We start from the raw sequence: 24011 nt of genomic DNA on the forward strand, positions 1-24011 counted from the left end.
TGGAGTTGGTTGCCATGCACTCCTCCAGGGGATCTTCCTGACTCAGGGATTTAACCTGAGTCTCCTGTGTTGTGGGCAGATTCTTTACTAAGATTTTTCTTAGAACTGAAATACAAATCCATATTTGCATGTTTTAAGGATTTCTCTGGGTGTATTTTATGGTGTTAAAATACCATTACACACAGAATTAACTAAAGCATTTCCTATAGTCTAGCATATTTCACAAATCCTCAGATAGCTTCAAAACATTTTAAGTTGCCCTTTGGATTTTTTCCCATGATTCATGTGTTAATACCATCAGTGACTTACTCCATGAATCCTCCACTGAGGACAATGACATGCTCAGAATTTGTCTCTAAATTTAAAGGGCAGTTTAGGAAATTACAGTTAACTCAGTTATTTAGGGATCGATTGATTAGTGATAATTTGTGGAGGCAAACACTAAGACCACACATTTGTAAATTTTATGATTTCTATAGATCAAAAGTCGACATTTGAAAGACATTTGCTGCTTGAAACTGAAAGTAACCAATGGACACTACTTTATGTAGCAAGTGTGCCTCTGTTTCTCGCCACTCACCTCTGAAACAGTGCTCACTGTTGGAAGGTGAGAAGACAGCTCCTTGGCGCTCCCAGTATTGCCTTTCACATGGGAGATGAGCACTAATGTGATACTCTGAGCTTTTCTCCACCCCTTATTTATTCCTCCTTAAAGAGATAAAAGATTCTATTTAATAGGTGAATCCAGAAGAAACTATCTTTATAAAAATTGCTGCTAAGTGGCTTCAGTTGCGTCCGACTCTGTGCGACCCCATAGACGGCAGCCCACCAGGCTCTGCCGTCCCTGGGATTCTCCAGGCAAGAACACTGCAGTGAGTTGCCATTTCCTTCTCCTTATAAAAACGAGCCCTGTTCTATTCCCATTATCTTTTTGGGAGAAGGTGTCTGGTGGTCCAGGGGTGCTTGTCCCTCTATAGATATGTTTATCTAGTTCGGAAGATGAATACTAGGAAATCCATTTGCCCACACCTTTAAGCCATATGCTGCTTTATCACCTTATCATGCACTACTTCATTTCTCCATCTGTCTTACTCTTTTGTCCTACTTTTCAGATGGTTCATGAGCCAAGCAAAGTGTAGAGGCATTGTTCATTGAGTGCCTCAACCCCAGTACTCTACTCCTGGCTGACAGTCAATCATTCATGCTTTTTACTCAGCAAATACTTATGAAGTCTTAGCTACATGCTGGGTACTGTGCTAAGTGCTGGTTCTAGTGAAAGGGTTGGCTCAGTCCCTACCATAGTGGGTTTAATGTCTAACCTCTGGGTTAATTAAAGGATTAGCACTAAGCCCAGGCAAAGTCTATCATATTGGGTGTAAACCTGGAGAAATTAGCTGAAGGAAGGAAAGGGAGCCTGAACTCTAATTTTGCTTCGTTAGCTCCTATTTCAATAACTGACCAAGGATAGATCTATTAAAATGTATATAAATCAGTTCAGGCTATTTAAAAGTAAGCCCTTTGGACCTTATTTATGAAATAATTTATTTGAAGTTTAATGTCTTTGAACTTAGTATGTAGAATTTTACACTGTTAAATGAGGTGAGCAGAATAGAGTATATGCTCCCAAATGTTGGATATGCCTTACATGCATTTTTTCATAAAGCTATTTGTGTTCTTTTGCTTTAATTGTAATTTGACTTGCCTGTAAACTCCTCTTGTTCTGCCTTGTCCCCATTATGCCAGTGACAGGGAATCAATAGTTTTATACTTGTTTCTTAGTATATTCTCTACATAGTTCATAGTTCATAACTGACCACAGTAAGAATCTATCCTACGTTTGCAACTCCATCTCCAAAATCTGCATTCAAATGGGTATACCCTTCCTTTTCTCCTTTGCCTAAGCCTTCCTCAGTGATCAATACAAAGAAATAGGGGAAACCAATAGAATGGGAAAGACTAGAGATCTCCTCAAGAAAATTAGAGATACCAAGGGAACATTTCATGCAAAGATGGGCACATTAAAGGACAGAAATGGTATGGATTTAACAGAAGCACAAGATATTAAGAAGAGGTGGCAAGAATACACAGAGGAAATATACAAAAAAGATCTTCACAACCCAGATAATCACCATGGTGAGATCACTCACCTAGAACCAGACATCCTGGAATGTGAAGTCAAGTGGGCCTTAGGAAGCATCACTACAAACAAAGTTAGTGGAGGTAATGGAATTCCAGTTGAGCTATTTCAAATCCTAAAAGATGATTCTGTAAAGTGCTGCACTCAATATGCCAGCAAATTTGGAAAACTCAGCAGGGGCCATAGGACTAGAAAAGGTCAGTTTTCATTGCAATCCCAAAGAAAGGCAATGCCAAAGAATGCTCAAACTATCACATAATTGCATTCATCTTACACACTAGTAAAGTAATGCTCAAAATTCTCCAGGCCAGGCTTCAGCAGTACATGAACCATGAACTTCCAGGTGTTCAAGCTGGATTTAGAAAAGGCAGAGGGACCAGAGAGCAAATTGCCAACATTCGTTGAATCATTGAAAAAAAAAAAGAGAGTTCCAGAGGAACATCTACTTCTGCTTCATTGACTACGCCAAAGCCTTTGACTGTGTGGATCACAATAACCTGTGGAAAATTGTTGAAGAGATGGGAATACCAGACCACCTGACCCGCCTCCTGAGAAATCTGTATGCAGGTCAAGAAGCAACAGTTAGAACTGGACATGAAACAACAGGCTGGTTCCAAATCGGGAAAGGAGTATTTCAAGGCTTTATATCATCACCCTGCTTATTTAACTTCTATGCAGAGTACATCATGCGAAATGCCAGGCTGGATGAAGCACAAGCTGGAATCAAGATTGCTGGGAGAAATATGAATAACCTCAGAGATGTATGCATATGACACCACCCTTCTGGCAGGAAGTGAAGAAGAACTAAAGAGCCTCTTGATAAAAGTGAAAGAGGAGAGTGAAAAAGTTGGCTTCAAACTCAACATTCAGAAAACTAAGATCGTGGCATCTGGTCCCATCACTTCATGGCAAATAGATGGGGAAACAATGGAAATAGTGAGAGACTTTATTTTGGGGGGGCTCCAAAATCACTGCAGATGGTTGACTGTGGCCATGAAATTAAAAGACGCTTGCTCCTTGGAAGAAAAGCTATGACCAACCTTGAAAGCATGTTAAAAAACAGAGACATTACTTTGCCAACAAAGGTCCATCTAGTTAAAGCTTTGGTTTTTCCAGTGGTCATGTATGGATATGAGTGTTGGACTAAGCTGAGCACTGAAGAATTGATGCTTTTGAACTGTGGTGTTGGAGAAGACTCTTGAGAGTTCCTTGGACTGCAAGGCAACCCAACCAGTCCATCGTAAAGGAAATTAGTCCTGGGTGTTCATTGGAAGGACTGATGCTGAAGCTGAAACTCCAATACTTTGGCCACCTGATGCAAAAAACTGACTCATTGGAAAAGACCTTGATGCTGGGAAAGATTGAAGGCGGGAGGAGAAGGGGACAACAGAGGATGAGATGGTTGGATGGCATCACTGACTCGGTGGACACGAGTTTGAGTAAGTTCCGGGAGCTGATGACAGAGAAGCCTGGAGTTCTGTAGTCCATGGGATCACAAAGAGTTGAACATGACTGAGCGACTGAACTGACCTGAACTCCAAAATCTATTCTCTCTGCCTCCTCACTGAATTTTCTTGAACAACCTTACAGAATTCAAGGGAAAAAAAAAAAAAAGAAAAGAGGATGCAAGGATATTGGAAATTTCCTTATAGTAAGCCTGCCCAAAAAGAATGTCTTTGGAGACTATACAGTTAACTCAGCTGCGGAAAAGGAGTGGAGACATTTCCAAAACCCACCTTAAGTTACTTCCACCTGGAACCCACATCACAGAATCATTTTGCCTGAGACCCAGCCTGTTCCAAATTCCTCTCTCACTCTTAATCTACTGCCAGACCAAGGTCTACTCAGGCCTATGTCTGTCACCCCTAACCAGCTGGATAACAGCAGTGTACTGGGGTGGGTTTTTGCTTTCTCAAAGATACTCTGTTCCAAGAAATATAATGCCTTTTTTATTAATTTTTGAACGGTAAATGTATGTACTATTCACAGAGCATGCCAAAATAGTTTTAAAATGACACTATGGAAAATCATTAGCCAAGACCTTTGCAACTTTTAAAGATAGAATTTAAGTGCTGTTTCAGGCACTCTCATAAAAACAATCTTTATCTGTTTCTGACTGTGACTGATTCTGACTCGGCTAGGAAAATCTCAGGGTGGAAATTTCCTGAACTGACAGCAGGTCATGCTAAATTAGAGGCACCACTCTTGGGAGGTGGCAGAAGCTAAAGAATGTAGCTAGGTCTATTTCTCATTAGTTATATATCCATAAAAGCATTGAAGAGTAACTTTCTAATTTCCCCAGGTTTAAAAATAGTGGATCAGATTTTTCATTCAGGTTCTCATAGCAGGACAGGAGCAAAAGACACCTAAAACAAAGCTTCAGCTCACTTGCAGGATGTAGAAACCTTGTCCCTCCCCTCCCCCTGCCCAAAGAGAAGAAAATTGTCTTTTCCTTTTAGCTTTTTCCAAGTCCATATTATCTTTTCCATGGCGCGTGATTAGGATATCAAAAACAGACATATTGTACCCTATAAATGCATCGCTAACATTTAAACCTAATTGAGATGCACACAGGATTTCATTGGAAAGGGTGATTCATGTAAACTGAACCACAGACCATCTGTTCCTACCTTCCATCCTCCAATTTATACTTTTTTAAAAAAAGAAACGTAAACTGTTCCTTTGCTTCTAGATATCTTTTATTCACTACTCACATTAGTAGATCCCTAAAAACTAAAATTTTAATATGTCAAGATAATTCATTTAACCCATTGCCTGAGAGGAGGCCAGGAATTGAAGGCAAAGGGGATTGTGGTTCTTTTTATTTTTTTACTTTTTTCCCATTTATTTTTATTAGTTGGAGGCTAATTACTTTACAATATTGTAGTGGGTTTTGCTATACATTGACATGAATCAGCCATGGATTTACATGTGTTCCTCATTCCGATCCCCCCTCCCGCCTCCCTCTCCATCCCATCCCTCTGGGTCTTCCCAGTGCACCAGCCCTGAGCACTTGTCTCATGCATCCAACCTGGGCTGGTGTTCTGTTTCACCCTTGATAGTATACTTGTTTCAATGCTATTCTCTCAGAACATCCCACCCTCGCCTTCTCCCACAGAGTCTAAAAGTCTGTTCTGTACATCTGTGTCTCTTTTTCTGCCTTGCATATAGGGTTATCATTACCATCTTTTAAAATTCCAAATATATGTGTTAGTATACTGTATTGGCCTTTATCTTTCTGGCTTACTTCACTCTGTATCATGGGCTCCAGTTTCATCCACCTCATTAGAACTGGTTCAAATGAGTTCTTTTTTAAAAAGACTTTCATTTCTTTCTCAGTGTTGAAAAAGGTTGTGCTCCTTTCCTGACCTTACCCTTAACTTTGTTTTTTCTTGTATCTTCTTTTGATACTTATTTCCCCCCAAATTTAATGTAGCCATGTAAATCAGCTATAGTTACTATAATGTTGTATTAACAAACCCCAAATTTAATGTAACCGTGTAAATCAGCTATAATTACTATAATGTTGTATTAACAAACCCCAAATTTAATGTAGCCATGTAAATCAGCTGTAGTTACTATAATGTTGCATTAACAAACCACTCAAATAAGTTAAGTGCCTTGTAGTCACCAGAGCTTAGTTTTCTTCTTCAGGTCTATGGCTTTTCTGGGGTGGCTCTGCTATAGAATTTAGATTGGTTGGGTTGGTCCCAAGTTTCAGGTTGGCTACAGGTGGCAATGATCATGTTTGCACACTAATGGGACCAGGAGCTACCCAAGCCAGTCTCCTCATAGGGACTCCCAGGAGGCCAAGAAGGCAGGAAGAAATATGTGATGTCTCTTCTGAAGACTTTGACTCAGAATTCCAAATCTGTTGGCCTAAAACTTCACATGGTCAACCTCAACATCAATGAAGTTGGAAAATACCCTCCACCACTGCTTGTGCACCTCCAGACAGATGGCGGGAGGGGAACTTGAGAAAAATCATGAACTCTTCCATAGTGTAGAGGTAAAGGGCTTTCCTGGTGGCTCAGATGGTAAAGAATCCACGTGCAATGTGGAAGACCCAGGTTTGATCTCTGGGTTGGGAAGAATCCCTAGAGAAGGGAACGGCTACCCGCTCCAGTGTTCTTGCCTGGAGAATCCCATGGACAGAGGAGCCTTGTGGGCTATAGTCCATGGGGTTGCAAAGAGTCGGGCACGACTGAGCGAACTTTCACTACCATAGTGACCAATGGGAAGGGATATGATTGGGTAGAATGTCCCACTGTTTCTTCTTTATTTTTATTTGGGCGGGGGAGGTCTTCGTTGCTGCACATGGACTTTCTCTAGTTGCGGCAAGCAGGGGCCACTCTCTAGTTGCTGTATGCTGACTTCTCATTGCTGTGGCTTCTCCTGCTGTGGGTCATGGACTCTAGGGCACGTGGGGTCAGTAGTTGTGGTTCCCGGGGTTCTAGAGTGCTGGGCTCAGGAGTTGTGGAACACTGGCTTGGTTACTCCCAGGCATGTGGGATCTTCCTGGACCAGGGATCAAACTCATGTCCCCTGCATCAGCAGACAGATTCCCAACCATTGGACCACCAGGGAAGTCCCTGTCCCATTGCTTCTTGACACTACCGCAGGCTGTACATTAGCCAGGTATAACTTGCCATTGGTGTTACATATTACAAAGGGTACCATTTTTTTTAACTGACATTTTTATTTAAGAAAATTATTTACATACATTTTATCAACCCCACGTTACAATACCAATTGTAGATAAACATAGGATTTCCCAGCCAATTCACACAGATGGGCACACATTTATACAAACATTTGTTATTCTCTCACATTCACTCAAATATAATACTTCTCAAGTCTGAGTACATCCTTGGATGTTGCAATGACTTTGCTTTATTCCGTTTACCTCACTGGGTTTTAGGTAAAGCATAGAGTTAGACAAGTTGTTGAAAAGGCAGTTTTTTAATAAAAGGAAATAAGAAAAGGAAAAATGTATAAGAAAATATAGGTGCTAGGTACATAGGATAAATAAACTCTGGGGATACCCATGGTGAGCCTGTTGAGACTGAATAGACTGGAATCTGAGACCAGCACCCAGTGAGTCTTAGAGAATAGCACAGTTAAATGGATCACCATCATCCTAAACCTGAAATTTTAAAAGTGTAAGCAAAGCTGGCAATGACAAAATCCTGCTGACTTTATGATTTTAGTTCTGTGGGTTTAGTTCCTTGGTTGTTCGGTTTGCATCAACAACACGATGAGGCTGCAAAGGAAAATAGTTTTTACTCACACGTTAATTAGGAGAGAGAGATTTCTGAAAACAAGGGAGGCAGTTTTGCTCTTAATAAGCCAGTCAACATATGGGATATTGTATTAAGTTCATGTTATCATTATCAAGTTTTAACATTTAAAAAAACAACTGTTGAAAGACTGGTCTGTGCAGAGGAGAGGGCATGCAGAAGCGTAACATAACTAGAAACTAGCTTACATTACATGAAGAAAAGCTGAAGGAACCAGTGGCTTTATCTTACACAGAGAAAAAATGGTTAAATAATGTTTTTTAATAAGTACTTAAAAAGTGGCTGTTAAGATATTATCTTTGCTATTATAGAGGTTAAAATTGCAGGTAAAACAGAATGGAATTGCCTTCAGTAAAGGTTTGACTATAATTATCAATGTATTTAAATAGGAGAATAGATGCCTATACAGTTGATAACTCTTTCCTGAAAATATTCAGCAAACATTGATTGGTATTCATGACTACTTGCAAATTTGAAATTTCAGGATAAGATTCTGAGTTCCCATTTTCCAGAGGAATATGCTTGTATCCTGACCCACTCATTTATTCATTTATTTACTTTTTCATTCAACAAATATTCTTTGAGCATCTACAGATGTTGTGTACTGATCTTGGCAGAGGAATACAGCAATAAAAAGGACAAACAAAATACTTGTCCTTATGGGCCTTATATTCCAGTAAGTGAAACAGATGACAAACTTGTAAAGAAGGAAGTAATCTCAGACTGTGATAAGTTCTCTTAAGAAAACAAGCATCTTTAAAATTTCATGTTCAAGCATGTCAAAAAATGCAGGGTTTTTTTTTTTTTTTTTTTTGGTGCCCTTTCCCCCATTTTGGCCCCATCACTTTCAATCTCTTCATTTTCATTTGTTGTTCTTGTGTAGTCACTAAGTTGTGTCTGACTCTCTGCGACCCAATGAACTGATCATGCCAGGCCCCCCATCCTTCACTACCTCCCAGAGTTTGCTCAGATTCATGTCCATTGAGTTGGTGATGCTATCTAACCATTTCATCCTCTGCTGCCTCCTTCTCCTTTTGCCTTCATTCTTGCCAGGATCAGGGTCTTTTCCAATGAGTCGGCTCTTCCCATCAGGTGCCTAAGTATCAGAGCCTCGGCTTCAGCATCAGTCCATCCAATGAATATTTAGGGCTGGTTTCCTTTAGGATTGAATGGTTTGATCTCCTTGCAATCCAAGAGACTCTGCAGAGCCTTCTCCAACCCCACAATTCAAAAGCATCAATTCATTGACACTCAGCCTTCTAAATGGTCCAGCTCTCACATCTGTACACGACTACTGGAGAAACCATAGCTTTGACTATATAGACCTTTGTTGGAAAAGTAATGTCTCTACTTTTTAATAGGCTGTCTTGGTTTGTCATAGCTTTCCTTCCAAGAAGGATATCTCTTCTAATTTCATGGCTGCAGACACCATCTGCAGTGATGTTGGAGCCTAAGAAATAAAATCTGTCACTGTTTCCCCATCTATTTGCCATGAAGTGATGGGATCAGGTACCATGATCTTAGTTTTTTGAATGTTGAGTTTTAAGCCAGCTTTTTTTACCCTTCCCTTTAACTCTCATCAAGAGGCTTTTTAGTTCTTCTTCACTTTCTGCCATTTAAGTGGTATCATCTGCGTATCTGAGGTTGTTGATATTTCTCCCAGCACTCTTGATTCCAGCCTGTGATTCATCCAACCTGACATTTTACATGATGTACTCTGCATAGAAATTAAATAAGCAGTGTGACAATATAAGCCTTGTCACACTTCTTTCCCAATTTTGAACCAGTCTGTTGTTCTATGTTCAGTTCTAACTGTTGCTTCTTGACCTGCACTCAGATTTCTCAGGAGGCAGATAAAATGGTCTGGCATTCCCGTCTCTAAGAATTTTCCATAATTTGTTGTGATCCACACAATCAAAGGTTTTAGCATGGTCAATGAAGCAGAAGATGTTTTTCTGGAATCCCCTTGTTTCTCTATGATCTATCAAACATTGGCAATTTTATCTCTGGTTCCTCTGCCTCTTCTAAACCCAGCTTGTACATCTCAGTTCACATATTGAAGTTCTCAGTTCACATATTGCTGAAGCCTAGCCTGAAGGATTTTGAGCATAACCTTGCTAGCATGTGAAATGAGCACAATTGTACAGTAGTTTGAACATTCTTTGGCATTGTCCTTCTTTGGGATTATAATGAAAACTGACCTTTTTCAGTCATGTGGCCACTGCTGAGTTTTCCAAATTTGCTGACGTAATGAGTGCAGCACTTTAACAGCATCACCTTTTAGGATTTTAAATAGCTCAGCTGGAATTCCATCACCTCTACAAGTTTTGTTTGTAGTAATGCTTCCTAAGGCCCACTTGACTTCACACTCTGGCTCAACAACACTGTGGTCATCTGGGTCATAAGACTATGTTCCCTTGATAGCTCCAACATTCTTGAAGTCTTTCCCATTCTTTTGTTTTCCTCTATTTCCTTGCATTGTTCAGTTAAATAAAAACTTTCTTTTTTTAAAAAAATTTTATTTATTTATTTTTATTAGTTGGAGGCTAATTACTTCACAACATTTCAGTGGGTTTTGTCATACATTGATATGAATCAGCCATAGATTTACACGTATTCCCCATCCCGATCCCCCCTCCCACCTCCCTCTCCACCCGATTCCTCTGGGTCTTCCCAGTGCACCAGGCCCGAGCACTTGTCTCATGCATCCCACCTGGGCTGGTGATCTGTTTCACCATAGATAGTATGCATGCTGTTCTTTTGAAACATCCCACCCTCACCTTCTCCCACAGAGTTCAAAAGTCTGTTCTGTATTTCTGTGTCTCTTTTTCTGTTTTGCATATAGGGTTATCGTTACCATCTTTCTAGATTCCATATATATGTGTTAGTATGCTGTAATGTTCTTTATCTTTCTGGCTTACTTCACTCTGTATAAGGGGCTCCAGTTTCATCCATCTCATTAGGACTGATTCAAATGAATTCTTTTTAATGGCTGAGTAATATCCCATGGTGTATATGTACCTCTCCTTGCTATTCTCTGGAACTCTGTATTCAGTTGGGTCTATCTTTCCTTTTCTCCTTTGCCTTTTGCTTCTCTTCTTTTCTTGGGGATTTGTAAAGCCTCCTCAGACAACCACTTTGCCTTCTTGCATTTCCTTTTCGTTGAGATGGTCTTGAACACTGCCTCATGTACAATGCTATGAGCTTCCATCCATAGTTCTTCAGGCACTCTACCAACCAGACCTAATCCCTTGAATCTGTTCATCACCTCTACTGTTTAATCATAAGGGATTTAATTTATGTCATACCTGAATGGCCTAGTGGTTTTCCCTACTTTCTTCAATTTAAGCCTGAATTTTGCAATAAGTGGTTGATGATCTGAGCCACAATCAGCTCCTGGTCTTGTTTTTGCTGACTGTATAGAGCTTCTCCATCTTCAACTGCAAAGAATATAATCAATCTGATTTCAGTGTTGACCATCTGGTGATGTCCATATGTAGAGTCATCTCTTATGTTGTTGGAAGGGGATGATTGCTATGACCAGTGACTTCTCATGAAAATACTCTGTTAGCTTTGCCCTGGTTCATTTTGTACTCGAACACCAAACTTGCCTGTTACTCCAGGTATCTCTTGACTTACTACTTTTGTATTCAAAACCCCTATGATGAAGAGGCCATATATATATATTTTTTGATGTTAGTTCTAGAAGGTCTTATAGGTCTTCATAGAATTATTTGACTTCAGCTTCTTTGGCATTAGTGGTTGGGGCATAGACTTAGCCATTGCAATACTGTGATGCTGAGTGGTTTGTCTTGAAAACAGATTGAGATCATCCTGTTGTTTTTGAGTTTGCACCTAAGTACTGCATTTTGGACTCATTTGTTGACTGTTTGGGCTGCTTCATTTCTTCTAAGGGATTCTTGCCCACAGTATAAATATAATGGTCATCTGAATTAAGTCCACCCATTAACATTCATTAGAGTTCATTGATTCCTAAGATGTCGATGTTCACTTTTGCCATCTCCTATTTGACCACATCAAATTTACCTTGATTCATGGACCTAACATTCCAGGTTCCTATGCAATATTGTTCTTTATAGTATTAGACTTTACTTTCACCACCAGACATATTCACAACTGAGCATCATTTCTGCTTTGGCCCAGTCTCTTTATTCTTTATGGAGTTATTAGTATTTGCCCTCCACTCTTCCCTATAATATACTGGACACTTTCTGATCTGAGGGGCTCATCTTCTGGTGTCATATATTTTTGCCTTTTCATACTGCTCATGGGGTTCTCACAGCAAAAAATACTGGAATGGTTTCCCATTCCCTTCTCCAACAGACCACGTTTTGTTAGAATCCACTATGACCCATCCATCTTGGGTGGCCCTACATGGCATGGATCATAGCTTCATTGAGGTATGCAAGCTGCATCACCATGACAAGGCTGTGATCCATGAAGGGGATTCATTTCCATGCTCATATTGCTCATATCTAAAAGTTTGTCATGATATAATATAGAAGAGAAAGGAATATAAGTATGAATTGGACAGACTTGGATTCATCCTTGGCTTGACCTTTGCTAGTTATGTGATATTAAACGATTTACTTCGTCATGTTGACCCTCACTTTTCCTCTTTATAAAATGTGGAAAACAGAGATAGTAAAAGGATAAACTGTGGTAACAATGGAAATAGTTACCTTTTCTGCTAGTTCTCCATTTGCATTCCCCTCCATTCCCAGCCCTGTGAACACTTTCATAGTTCCATTTCTCCCTTCCCCTGCCTAACTCTGTGGCCAGAGTTATTGATTGGCTTCCAATTAAGCTCAGCCAGTGGAAGCACTGGCTGGAGATCAGAGGGTACCAGGAGAGAGAAGTCAAGGAATTCTTCCTTCGTGTTTCCACACCTTGGCAAATATATTCAGCACTAGCTGTATCTCTCCAACTTCAAAACTTCAGCCAGGTGGTTCCTTTATCACAATTCTAGCTCTCTCTGGGCTCAAGGAACTTATTTCATCCTTGGCTTCTAGGTCCTAGGAGCGGTCTGTTTTCCTGCTGAAGTAATATCATCACTAGCATAACTATGTGTCCTCACCTTCCCTTTAACCTGCACACACATCCATAGGTAGCCAACTGTTAAAATGGGATCATCTGGGGAGAATCCTGTTTCCTGTAGAGGTTCTGCCTGATCTAGTCCTGGACCCCAGAAGTAGCCACATGAAGTAGATCCTCAGTTTGGTGTTCCAGAACTGATTTGTTAATGTATTTGATGATCTCATGGTCTTCCTGGAGGACGATGAGAAGCTGGTAATGGCATAAATGTCACAGCATCATAAATACTCAATGCTGATGTGGGGTGAAGAGCCAGATATCAAATGGCTCTTGCATTTGGTTTCAATGACAATAATGATAATTACAAAGAGTATGGAATAGACTGGCTATTTCTGCTATCCTGGGAGCTTAACAAAACAAAAAAAGATAAGTACAGGACTTAAATTTCAAGCTCAAAGAACTAGTGGAGTGCTAAGTAATTCTGTGGTAACCTTAAAAAAAACCCTTCCGTCTAGTAACTATAGGGCAGACAAGCCTGAGGATTGGGCCCAAAATATGATTGTTTAGGTTGCAGAATTGCTGCACTGTATAAACACACAGCATCACCACAGCTGTTATGATAAGGCTAGAACACTGGTTGAGAAGCTGGACTCTGAGGTTTAGGATGAGCATATTTGCATAGACCCATTTGAAGGTGTGAACTTCAATTCCTCAAATGATCCAGAGATTCTTGTGTATGAAGAAGTAGCCTGTCTCCCTTTGTATGAGAAAAATAATCTTTTCATACATAAAGACCTTTCCATCTGGGTTTTTGCCTCACAACGGGATATCAGTTTTTCTTAATACCCATCCCCATTCTCCCTCATTGCCTCTATAGCCACAGAGATAGATCCCAGAATTGCTCAGGTGGAAAACTGATAATTTTGTCTCAGAAGAGACAGACCATGCACCCTAAGACTTAGAAAATCTTTTAAAGTTATATCAGTAATATAATGATGAGCTGTGTGGGGATGGTGTCTGAGAGTGTTTTCCTAGAGCAGACAGAAGACTTATCTGTAGGCATGTACTTACTTAGCATTTTGAATTTAATGTGCCAGCCAAAACAGTTTTAAGTACATTTAGTAGTTTCCTCTGCTGACTACTGAAGCCTGGATTCAATGAAATCCAACTGTTCTTGATGTTAAGATGCCACAACTTCCCTGCCTTATGTGAAGAAAGGAATCTAAAGGTTTTGAAAATTGAGATCCTTAAGATAGATGTATTGTATGTAACCTCCACATCTTCCTTCTATGTCCATCAGGAGATTTCAGAGAAATTCACTTTCATCAAGGCAATAAGAAATTTAAAAACTTCATCAAGAAGAGAACGGTTGAGAATTTCCATGGTAGCTGTGTGTGTGTGCGTGCTCAGCCACTTAGTCGTGTCCAACTCTTTGTGACCCTTTGGATTATAGCTCTCCAAGCTCCTCTGTCCATGGGATTTTTCAGTTGTCCTTGGCAAACTGAAAGTAAAGATGAAGAATGTGGCTATTGTAGTAAGGTCTCTCATTTCTTGTGATCGCTCATTTCAATGGAAATAACACAGTCCTGGGAAAGACCATGTGGTAGCGCTTAACCCTAAGAGAAAAGATAATACAATGACCACAATCAGCCCGAGACTGAGCGTCAACCAGTGTTTTGACCTACAGAAATTGGTGGCTGTGGCTAATTGATAGCAATGTTCTCCAGGATAAAGTAGATGGGCAGCCGACAAGGTATTACTTAATCTCTGTAACTGGAAAGAGCATGTGTCTGCTAAACAGAAACTTAATTTCCATTATGAACTCAGGGATTCATTACTTCTTATAATCTCCCACTGAATTTGCAGACCTAGGAAGTTCTTGAAAAAGGATCTGGAAAGTCAGCTTATGGGAAGATGGACCTTGGAGAATTACTGGATTATTGAAAGCTGATTTAAACTGATTGCAGCTGCTATTCTGGAGGTGATATCTTTGGTGGAGAAAATTAACACAGTCCCAGCTTCCTAGGATAGCAACTATTCACTTGGCAAAAAATTTTTTTCTCAGTTCCCAGATATGCTATATAAAGCCTCTGGTGCATAAAGGGCAAACGCGCAGAATTTAGGGGCAAAGCAACGATTTCTCCATTTGAAAAGCATCTCTAGGAAAATAGCTTAAATCCCATTTTTAAATGGTTTAAAACACATTGATGTCTAGCTGCTGCTGCTGCTGCTAAGTCGCTTCAGTCATGTCCGACTCTGTGTGACCCCATAGACGGCAGCCCACCAGGCTCCCCCGTCCCTGGGATTCTCCAGGCAAGAACACTGGAGTGGGTTACCATTTCCTTCTCCAATGCATGAAAGTGAAAAGTGAAAGTGAAATTGCTCAGTCGTGTCCGACTCTTAGCGACCCTATGGACTGCAGCCTACCAGGCTCCTCTGTCCATGGGATTTTCCAGGCAAGAGTACTGGAGTGGGGTGCCATTGCCTTCTCCTGATGTCTAGCTAGAGATCATCTATTAAATATCTCAGCCTCCCTTGTAGCTATGTATGGTTACTTGACGTATGGTTACATTCTAGAAACTGGAATGTGAGAATCCATGGTGTGTGCAATGTTTCCTGCATTTACAAATGAAGATGTTTGCTCTCCTCCCTTTCCACTCTTGCAACCATAAATTTGTTTTCTTTGTCTGTGGGTCTGTTTCTGTTTTGTATATAGATTCATTTGCACTGTTTTTTAGATTTCACATATAAGAGGTATCGTATAATATCTGTCTTTGTCTGACTTGCTTCACTAAACATAATATTCTATAGATCTATCCATGCTACTGCAAATAGCAATATTTCATTCTTTGTTGTGGTTGAGTAATATCAATATTTTGTAGTTTATATATGTCACATCTTCTTAAGCCAATCACCTGTTGATGGGCACTTGAGTTGTTTTCATGTTCTGACTATTGTAAACAGTGTGGCAGTGAACACTGGGGTGCATATATCTTTTCGAATTAGAGTTTTTGTTTTTTCTTGTATATACCCAGGAGTGGGAATGCAGGATCATATGGTAGCTCTATTTTTAATATTTTAAGAAATCATCATACTGTTTTCCATAATGACTGCCCCAATTTACATTCCCAACAGAGTGCAAGTGTTTCCCCTTTTTTCCATACCCTCTCCAGCATTTACTATTTGTACACTTTTTGGTAACAACCATTCTGACCAATACGAAGTGGTACCTCATTGTGATTTTTGATTTGCATTTCTCTAATAACTAGCTATGTTGAATATCTTTTCATGTGCCCACTTACCATCTTTGTCTTCTTTGGAGAAATGTCTATTTAGGTCTTCTGCTCAGTTTTTAATTGGATTTTTTTCCCAATACTTTGAGTTGTATGAGTTATTTGTATATTTTGAATATTAACCCTTTGTCAGTCAGATCATTTGCAAATGCTTTTCCCCCCATTCCATGGGGTATATTTTCATTTTGTTATGGTTTCTTTTGCTGTGCAAAAGCTTTTAAGTTTGTTTAGGTCTCATTTGTTTATTTTTGCTTTTTATTTCTTTTGCCTTGGGAGATTGATTTGAGAAAACATTCTTACAATTTATTTACTTTATAAAAAGTAAATTTATAATATATCTCCTGAAAACTGTTACACGTTTCAGGGAAAACTTGTCATTATTATTTGCTAACTTAATCTCAAATTTTCAAATGTAAATGATGTTTTCCCAAGGTACAGTGTTAATTCATCAAAAAAGTCTTAATTTTTTCAAATTTAAGAGGAAATTTTATAAGCAGAAAATGTCTAATTGATGTGGTGAATCATTCCAAATTCATTTTTTATTCAGATAACATTAGGAATAGAAACAATTCAAAGTCCAGAAGCTTCTTGATGTTCACATTAAATATTCTAAAAGTCAAATTAGGAATTGTGGCAACTTCTGAACTCACTGACTCCCTAAAACCCTCCCCAGGATAAACTTTTCCAGGAACACTTAATTTTATTTTTAAAGACATTGTTTCAGTCCAAAACATTCAAATAAAGGAATTCCTACCATCCTAACAAAATTTCTCTGCTTGCCTCTCCTTGGTTAGCATGTTAGTCCTCCTAACACTCGAGGAAGGTAAGAAGGTCACAAAATTCTCCCTCATCTTGTATTACTTAAAAGGTTACACTTAAACCTGGAGGACTTCATCTCAACAGTCTCAACAAGGGAATAATTATGAAATATTTTAATGTGGCTACATATCAGATATTTTCCCTTCCTTTACAGTTCACAACATTGGTCCTGCTCAAGTGCTAGTTTTAAGAGCAGGGATTACAAATCTCATGAACCAATGTTTCTTTTGCTTCAGAGGGTAGTTAAGATTTTTTTTTTAAGATTTTTTTTTTTCACACTTCTATACTCAGCTTGTATGTGGTACATTTTTCAGGGAGCACCCTTGGCTTTGAAGTTGCCTTTCCAATCCTTCTCTTTTTTCTTCTGGGAAGTTTGAAAGGACCTGCTTTTCCAGTTTGACCTATTCAAATAAGAAAAATATTTCTTCTGCATTTATTTGAACTTTCTCTCTCTCTCTCTTTTTTTTAATCACTGAATATCGGCATGAGTTTGCTTTGTTATGGTTTTCTTGCATGTACACTATTGCACAAAACAGTGGTTTTGAAGTGTGTGCTTGAGCAGCAGCATCTGCATTGCTTAGGATCTTGTTGAAAGTACAGATTTTCAACCCTATCTCAGACTTACCGAATCAGGAACTTTCAGCATTGGGCCTAGTAAATTGTGTTTTAATAAGCCCTCATGCACGCTGGAGAACCCATGGCATAGAATAATGTAAAAAGTGGCTTAGCATTTGAGAATGTTCAAAGTAGAATGGAGCAGATATAAATGGGACATTATGTTGAACTGGATTCTGAGACATAACGTAGTACGGAATCACCATAAAAAGTGCTCTAAGTTTTAATGCTATTGGTCCCTGGTGAGGAGGGGTGGCAGTGGAGACCAAAGTGGGAAGGTTCTTATTCTTTTGTTTAAAGTATTGCTTTAGCAGGAAGTACTGAGCCTTGGTACTTCAGGTGTGAGCTGAGGACTAGCATCTTCAGAATTACATGGTAGCTTGTTGAAAGTTCCAAGAAGCTACGTTTTAAGGAGACTTCCTTGTTTTTATATACCCACTGAAATGAGAGGACCTGTTGACTTAGTTGGCTCAGATAGTAAAGAATCTGCCCACAATGCAGGAGACACGGGTTTGATCCTTGGGTTGGGAATTCCCCTGGAGAAGGGAATGGCAACCCACTCCAGTATTCTTGCCTGGAGAATCCCATGGACAGAGGAGCCTGGCGGGCTACAGTCCATAGGGTTTCAAAGAGTCAGACACGACTGAGCTACTAACACACATTGACTTAGTTGAGTACCTGGTGGTGATATTCAAGCTCAGAACAATTAAATCCTGTGTCCATTAAGTCAAACATAGGTAATCAATTACATATACACAAATTAAAGTTCAAGTACAACTCAAATATCCATGTATTTTCTACTTTTTGCTATTTCTCTGTTCAAACAATAAGAACAAGAAAAATGAGGTGTAAAAAGTATTGGATTTAAGAAGTTAAGAGAGAGAATAAGGAGCAGAAACCATCACAGGTAAAAATATCCAGACAGTATTATGAGTTAAAGCATTAACTGTGCAATGTGAGAAATAAAAATAAAGAGGACATTCAGGTTATATCTTCATGTTATCATAACTGGTTGAATATGAAATAAACAAAAAATTAATGAGTTGGTTTCACTTGGACAATATAAAAATATTTTTGTAAGACTAAAAACATTTTTTTTTACTCTACAAAGTAACTTTTGTTGTTTTGGTGTAATAATTGTATTAACAATAATATTATTTATCAAGTTTCTACTATCTGCCAGACTGAAGGTACTTTAGATATACTAATGTAATCCTTGTATCAGCCCTATGAGAATAGTATAATTATATCCATATTTCACAGCTGAAGAAACTGAGTCTCAAAGAGGTTAATTAATGTGCATAAGGTCACACTACCATTAGCTGTGGAGCTAGGATTCAAATCCAATTAGGGTGGCTCCAGACCCAGCTCTCTTACTACGCCATAATGCCGCCTCTATAAAGATAATTTTAAATAAGATTCTTAAGTGGTCTTGGTTAGGAAACAACAACAATAAAATAATCAAAAATGGTTAGTTTGAAAGACAAGGGAAATTCCCTGGTGGTCCAGGGGTAGGACTCCATATATCCACTGCAGCCAAAAAAAAAAAAAAAGAGAAGAAAAATGAAGGTGTTTAATTTTCAGGATCTGAAGTTTTATTTTTCCTGATTTGTTCAACTTGTGAGAGAATTCAAGAAGAGAGAAAAATCCTTCCCTTGTCACCTTATTTTCCCTTTGTTACTTCCAGGCAATTAATTATTCTTTGAAAAAACACATATTTGTGGTTCATGTCATGCACTCTTTACTTTTACTTGTATGTAAATGGAAACTAATTTTAAATAATAAAAATAAATGTATTAATATTAAGTTTAAATACTATATTTTTAGATAATATATATTTAAAATAATAAAAATAAAATTTCTAAAGATAAAGATATTCTGACTGTTTCAAGTGGAAAAAATACCACATGGTGCTTGATGAACTGCTAGACATTTAAAAATTCTCTTTAATAAGTGAAGTAAGCCAGACAGAGAAAAACAAATATATATCACTTCTATGTGGAATCTTAAAATATGATACAAATGAACTTATTTATAAAACAGAAATAGACTCATAAACATAGGAAACAAACTTATGGTTACCAAAAGGGAAAATGGAGGAGGGATAAATTAAGAGTTTAGGATTAAAATATATACACTACTATATAAAATAGATAACCAAGAAGGACCTACTGAATAGCACAGGGAACTATACTTAATATGTTGTAATAACCTATAAGGGAAGAAAATGTAGAAACAGAATATATATATATGCACATATATATATTTACGCTGAAGAAACTGAGTCTCAAAGAGGTTAATTAATGTGTGCAAGGTCATACTACCATTAGCTCTGGAGCTAGGATTCAATTCCAGTTAGGGTGGCTCCAGACCCAGCTCTCTTAAACACTACACCATAACGCTGCATATATATATAAAACTGATATACACATACACATAATACATGCATATATAAAGCTGAATCATCTTGCTGTAAATGACAAAATGTAAATCATTTTGTTGTGCTTAAACTAGCACAATATCAATAAAATATTTTTTAAAAAGAAGGCAAGAAAAGGAAAAAAAAACAATAAATGGGGTCTTAAAAAAACAATAAATGGGAGCTTCCCTGAGGGTCCAGTGCTTAAGAATCTGCCTGCTAATGCAGAGAACATGGCTTCGATCCCTGGTCTGGGAAGATTCCACATGCTGTTTGGCAACCAGGCCCATGCGCCACAGCTACGAAGCCCACACGCCCTAGAGCTGTGTTTTGCAACAAGAGAAGCTGCCTCAGTGGGAAGCTCTGCACCCAATTAGAGAGTAGCCTCCACTCGCCACAACTAGAGAAAGCCCAGGTGCAGCAACAAAGACCCAGCACATCCATAAATAAATAAATTCATTTAGAAAAAGTAGACGGGTACATTTTTAAAACCTCTTTAATACTCTATTAATTCTAGAAAGTTTAATTATATAACTGTAAGAATAAAATCATAACATACTCTGAAAATATACAGGAGAATCCTTTTTAAGTCTTAGAGTGGAAAAAACTATTTAAGCCAGCTTCAGAGGCTGAAATCATTTTTTTAAATGTCCACATATGTATTTTAAAATGTGAAAAAAACACTGCCATATAGCATTTTTTACATATTTCTAAAATGGGCAAATATTGTTTACAGAAATAGCTAACAAAGTTTCTTAATACACAAATATATTACTTGCCTTTCTTTTTAAACTGTAAGTTGATTGAGAACAGGGACCTATGCTATTTGGCATTGGTTAACATTGCCAAAACTTCTTAAGTGCATAACTTCATGAATAGATGTCAGAAAAGCAATATAAAATGTATACAGGCAAATATTGAAACATTTTGAGATGTTTCTCTAATTGAAGAGATTTATTTTTACTCAAACTGCAAACTATTGGCAAATACAGTTATTTTTACATGAGACTGGGTGTATGATTATTCAGTGACAGATGCATAAAACTTTTTTTAAATGATGCAAACAACCTTTAACAGTATTTGAAGAATTATTATGGATTTGGGCCTTAATGGCACCTCAAGTTATAATTTTATAAGCTAGATTTCTTACAATTAAATGGCTGCTTAGAAGCCACTTCATGAATGTCATCTTAGGACGGTTAGTACTTTTTATGAATCAAATAATCTAAATGTTTTCTTACATCTCATTATTTTGAGTTTTGGGAGGAAGCATTGATAGCCAACCCAAAAAAAACAGTGCTATTCACACTGCTTCATTGTGAGCCATCTTCTTGTCTCTGCCAGCAGTTGTCCTCTTTTATTGAGTTTTGATCTTAGTCTCTATCCTCACAAATGCAAACCCAACCATTGACTTGATGATAAACGGTGTACAAGATGGCATCACACCAATTTGCCTTGTAACTTTGAGCAAGAGACTTAATCTCTTGCCATGTTACATATGTTGCCACCCAGAAGACTACATTTTTAATATATTTATTTCATATCACATTGGAAGTATTACTCTAGCCACAGGGTCTTAAAGTCAATACAACAACATAGAAAGAGGCTAGCAAGAAATTCTTTAAATTACAGCATTTTCTCCCCTAGAAAATTTATTTCTACATAACAAAAGGAAATATTTACAATTGGCTCAACTATCTTTATTATCAACCCAAAGGTATAAAAAGTGGTTACCCATAGGGCATTTGAGGTGATGGGATTCACACATAGACTCTGCTCTCTGAGGCTAAGCAAGTACATGGGAGCCATGTATGTCCTAACTTGCCGTAGCTTTACCAACCTGGTTTCATCCCACAAGATTTCTTTAAGGTTCTTTGTAAAAAGGCCTTGTTCTCCAAGTCTGTAATTGCCTTAGGGTGCTCCAGCATCCACTCCATTTGGCAAAATATTAATTAGCCCTTTCATTTTGGACACAGTAACTGCTCTCTACCTATTCCCACAGTCTTAAGAGTTTCAGAGATCTTGCTTCCTGAGACTGCTGAGCCTAAGACATAAACCTGATTCCCTTTGTTTCAAACCCACATTCATAGGCCAACCTCACACTCTTCTAATACATCCACACAGAGAGAGAGCCTATAACAACTGTGATGACAAATAGCAGCGTTTCTAATCACCTACTCACCCACCTACTGGGCTTCCCGGGTGGCTCAGGGGATAGGGAATCTGCCTGCAATAAGGGATACACAGGAGACTCAGATTCAATCCCTGGCTAGGGAAGATCCTCTGGAGGAGGGCATGGCAACCCACTCCAGTATTTTTGCCTGGAGAATCCCATGGACAGAGGAGCCTGGTGGGCTATAGTCCTTAGGGTTGCAAAGAGTTGGATATGACTAACGTGACTGAGCGTGCACACACACACACACTCACACACTCACCAACACCCTACTGGGGAAGCCATGTAATGAGTCAGCCCAGTACAATGATTCTACTAATGGAAGAAACAGTTTTTAGGTATGGTCACAAGGTGAGAGACCAGATGATGAATATCAAAAAGATGCTTTAAAGAGGATACCAAGTCAAGCCAGAATGGCTTGTCATTATGTAAAATGGGTTCTCAAGCAGAAAGGGCAGCCTGTAAATACTAAAAGCTACAAGAAGCAGGCTAGTTTCTTTTCCCTCTGTTTCCGTTCTTTCTCTTTCCAATCAAATCTGCACTATAATCTGAGTTAGTTATTTAAAACACAAATCTAAATAACTAGTTCACCAATTAAAACCTTCTTAATAATGTTTTCCTTTTGGCCTTGGAATAAAGTCCAAAATCATTGAAAAGACTTAACAAGAACCTGCATGATTTGACATCCTAAATGGCCTCACCACCTTCATTCCCTTGCATTCAAGCAAATCTAGATTATGTCACCACTCTGAAAAAAAAAAAAAAAAAGGCTTTGATGGTTTCCTGTTACCTGTAGAATTTAAAGTCCAGCTTTACTGTTTTTCAGTTCAGTTCAGTCACTGTTTTAACCTTAACTCAATTTTCCCCACATGATTTCCTTTTATAAACTTTGCCTTGGTAATCCACACTGCCCTTGTCTACTTTGTCTCTTTTTTCCCCCACATTCTTTCATTCCTCAAACTCTGCAAGTCTAAATTCTTTCTAGTAGACCTTAAATCCCACCTTACTCTTGTGTCTTCTCTTAATTCCTCCTGTCAAGAAATAGTCTCTTCTCTGTCTGCATTGTTGTAATATTTACTTTAATATTTACCTCTTTGGGTTGCAGATAGCTGTGTTCCAGTCTCATCTTCCCTTCTTGCTTTGAGCATTCCTTGCCTGAACGTGTAAACAAGGAGCAAAGTTTGATTCATCAGATGTTTCAAAACATCCAGCAATGTCAGGAACCTCAGTTGGTTCTCACTCAACAAATATTTGTGCAGTGCATGACTGTCTTCAACAATCAGAAATCAATCTTGCTGAGAATCTACACAAACCAGACTACCACTGACTCCTTCTGTCTACTGTTGCCGAGTAGAGAGTGCCAAACAGTCCTAGAATAAACGAATTAAGTTCCAAAAGATGAAAAAGCACAAAGCAAAGAGAATAAGAGGGAGATGATCACACCATGTGTTGATTGTTTTACCCAGAAGGCTTCTAGGCCTTTAATTAAACCGTTTAACCATGGGAGGCAAAAGATGGAATGTGTTCCTAATTAATGCTTTAAACTCATTATGCTCCCAGGCCAGGAAATAGAATAACTGCATAAGAATTTGAAGATTATTTCTGCAGAGATCATGGTAGGTTTCTTTGATAAATCTCAGTCACTGAGCTTCAAAGAAGTCTGCACTATTAGCTTAGCTGATATCATGAACCAAAATAATTCAGGATTTGAAGATGTAAGCTTGATTTATAAATATTTAGATGAAAAACACCACCACGCTCAAGTCTCTTTTTTTCCCTTTCTGGCTTACAATTTCATAAAAATAGTGCATGGTGTTGCTGCCGTATTATTCAGTGATTAGATTCTAAAGATTCTTATAAGGAAAGAATTGTAAATGTCAAAGTTAACTTTGAAAGTCCTTTAAATTGTACATGAGGCAGAGCAAACATGTTTTGGGTATCATTCCATCTCTCAAGAAGTTCCCTACAGTAAATCATTTTCCCTAGAGTGGGGATAGGTTACTGTTTCTTTGTGCATCAGAAGAAGGAATTTGTTTACAGCTAGTGGCCTTGTTTTATGAAAGCCACTTTCCCCCTCCTTAACTTACAAAGTTGAATTTACAAATTTAAATGTACCCCAAATGGAATATGATTGCATGTCTCCAACTTAATCCAAATTTATTTGCTCTTAGGGATTTTAGTACACATCCATAAAAATACA

The 24011-nt window shown here is 38.4% G+C and overlaps 1 long non-coding RNA gene across 1 annotated transcript in view; it reads right to left on the reverse strand.

Moving 5' to 3' along the window:
* The window catches only part of LOC122422575, a 93189-nt gene that overhangs the window by 6369 nt on the left and 62809 nt on the right, over positions 1-24011 (reverse strand). The window contains exons 4-5 of the long non-coding RNA XR_006263882.1: positions 22902-22966; positions 581-708 (exon numbers count right to left, since the gene is read on the reverse strand). This is a non-coding gene — a long non-coding RNA (uncharacterized LOC122422575). The remainder of the gene's footprint in view (positions 1-580; positions 709-22901; positions 22967-24011) is intronic.

The sequence above is a fragment of the Cervus canadensis genome, chromosome 20, assembly GCF_019320065.1.
Source record: "Cervus canadensis isolate Bull #8, Minnesota chromosome 20, ASM1932006v1, whole genome shotgun sequence".
Lineage (NCBI taxonomy): Eukaryota > Metazoa > Chordata > Mammalia > Artiodactyla > Cervidae > Cervus > Cervus canadensis.